Source organism: Heterodontus francisci, chromosome 1 (assembly GCF_036365525.1).
Source record: "Heterodontus francisci isolate sHetFra1 chromosome 1, sHetFra1.hap1, whole genome shotgun sequence".
Classification (NCBI taxonomy): domain Eukaryota; kingdom Metazoa; phylum Chordata; class Chondrichthyes; order Heterodontiformes; family Heterodontidae; genus Heterodontus; species Heterodontus francisci.
The window spans coordinates 137,067,083-137,070,088 of NC_090371.1; positions in this window are offsets into that span (position 1 = coordinate 137,067,083).

A 3,006-nucleotide genomic window follows, 5' to 3' on the forward strand; every position below is an offset into this window, starting at 1 on the left:
CCTATGGGATTTGAGCAGTCACCCATGCCGGTGGCCCTGAGGATCACCAGGGAACTAAACTTCTACGCCTTTGGATTTTTCCACCAAGCCTGTGTGGAGTTTCACAAGCAGCAGCCTACCATTACATCAAGGAGGTGACCAATGCTCTATTCAAGAGTACCAGTGACTATGTGTGCTATTGGACCAACCCTGACAGGCAGGCCACGCGGAACATTGGGTTCAGGGCCATAGCTGGATTCCCCCAGGTACAAGGTGTGATAGATTTCATACATGTGGCCATCAAGGCTCCCACCAGCTGCCTTCATCAATAGAAAGGGCTTCCATTCAAACAACATTCAACGGGTCTGCGACCACCGAAAGCGTTTCCTGCAGATGTGTGCCCACTTCCCAGGAAGATGCATACATTCTTCGACAGTACAGCTTTTCAGACTCCCTGCTCGCCTTCAGGGATGCATTCTCGGAACAAGGCCTAACAATTGAAGACCTGGCTTCTTACACCTCTGAGGAACCCTCACAATGTAGCAAAGGAGAGGTACAACAATTGCACAGCTCCACATGGGCAACCATTGAGCAGGCCATTAGGCTGCTGAAGATGAGGTTCCACTGCCTCAATAAATCCAGTGAAGCCCTGCAGTATGCCCCAGCGAGGGTCTTGCATATCATGGTGGTCTGCTATGCTCTGCACAATCTAACCCTGCAGAGCGAGGAGGACTTACAGGACAATGAGATGCCCGAGCGGCACTTGTCCATCGACGAGGAGGATGCAGAGGAGGGAAGGGGGCCAGCAGCAATGGACGTCAAAGACACGGCGCTGGAGGCCAGAGAGGCTGAGTGACGTGCAAAGGAGGCAAGAGACAACCTCATAATTACCCATTTCCAGCCACCCTGATGTCCACTCATGGAGAATGTAATAAATACTCACCTTCAGGAATGAATTCTGTCACCTCCTTTCCATTTGTGTTCCATGACTTGTGACCAGCTGCAATGCGTGCTTGTGCCCATGGGAAAACATATGTTAATGAGGGCTGTGGTCATATTGGCAATTGGCATTACACTAAGGGGGAAGGGGGAGGTCCGTAGCTTACAATTAAGGCAGAATGGAACATGGCATTCTGACAATGATGGCTAATGATGGCTAAAAAGAACTTTTAGTTGATGAGAACATTACATATTATCTACATCCATGAGTCACACAGTGTGACTAGGTGATTTTCTTAAAACATTTGCGTATGCTCCTATGCGGTGTAATTCTTGCGAAGCAGCTGGGCTGAAGGCAGGCTGCTGATCAGGCTGCCTCTTGGCCTGTGCTGACTTTGGCAGGTGTCCTCTGGCTGCCTGAGGCCTGGAAGGCCCCGGCTGTCTGAGGGTGTCCTGCACTGGTTCATGTCTCTCCTCAGGCGGTGTGGGGTTGAGGGGCTGGTGTGCACATTCAGAGCATCCTGAGGGGAGCCACCAGATGTGGAGCCTCTCCTCCTCTCTTTGAAGGCTTACTTGAACCTTACTGCTCACCAGAGAAGGATGAGGAGCAGGAGAAATCTCTAGGCTCCTGTTCCTTCTCTCGCCTTGCCACTGCTGCATTGAGCTCATGGCCAAGGCAATGGTGTGCAGGTCTGTACGCATCTTTGGAATTTGGTTCTCCATCAGGGTTGTGACCTCTCACTGGAGGAAACCATGCGCTCACATGCCTGAGACATGGCAGCAGTGATGGCATCTATGGACTCCTCCATCATCCACTCATGGCTGCAGATGGCCTCTGGCATCTCCTCCATATGTTGCCTTACCTCTCTCTGCAACTCCAGCATGCCCTGTGCTGTAAACACCAGAGGCTGTCATCAGCCTAGGGCTCAGCATGGGCCTGGCCATCCATAGTCCTCTGACTGTCAGTGGCCTCGGCTGTCTCTGCCTCAGCCAGCTGCTCAGGCGTGTGTGTGGTGCACTTACCAGCTTGTGATCCTGATTCTAAAGCCAAGCGTTTACCCACTGAGAAAGTATCTGTGCTGGTGGAAGATGAAGGAAAGTCATGAGATGGTGTATTCTCTGAGTGGTCCTGTTCTTCAGAGGTGGATGACTGTCCCCGAATGGCTGGAGTCTCCTGAGCGTGCTGACCTACATGGAAGAACACAAACATGTGTGTGTTATGACCAGGTGAGAAAGAGGTCTTGGGTTCCCTTTCAGCGTTCACCTGGGCTTACCGTAACAGGTTTAATTTTTAACACACTGTGTTTTTAGCTCCCCCTTGGTGAATCCTTGTTCACCACTTTCCAATTATAAGGCAAAGAAACCAGCACAAACAGGTTTTCTTAGCTTTAAAGAAGAAAAGTTGGAATTTATTAAACTTGAACTTAAACTCTAATTCAGTTGACGCCTATTGATATATGACGCGCCCACGCTAGCATGCACACGCAATGCACACATGCAAATAGAGACAGGAAAGAGCAGAAGAAAAATAAAGTGCAAAGGTTTGAGGCAATATCTGAAGAGTTTTTGTTATGGTCCTTCAATCTCACTGTAGAGTCCTTGATTGTATGTAGATCTTGCTTTTCATTGGGACCCAGTATTCTTGTTCGCTGTAGGAAACATTTCTCTCTTGGGGTTCATATGTCTTCAGTGGATTCAGAGGCTCATGAGAAAGAGATGGGAGCAGAGAGGAGAGATCGTCTCAGTCCAGGAGCAAACAGACACTCTGTCCAAACTGTTTGTACAATTCAGAAAAACCCAGGTTGCCAAGCAGGTTAGTCATGTAACTAACTGCTCTGACCAAGTCTTGGATTGTATCACCTTAGGAGTCTTTGGAATGCTCCTGTTACACGCAATACCTGATGATCAATGTCCATTGTGGGTTGAATGTGTCAGAGATGGTCCTTTGCCCTTCCAAGCACCATCTGTTAATATGCAAATGTCTTTTCCAGCCACGACTGATCTGTTTAACAAGTCCTTTCTTCAATCCAGTAACTGTTTTAAATCAATCTTCATGACAAAATAAATGTGCCTCATTCTTAGCAGGTG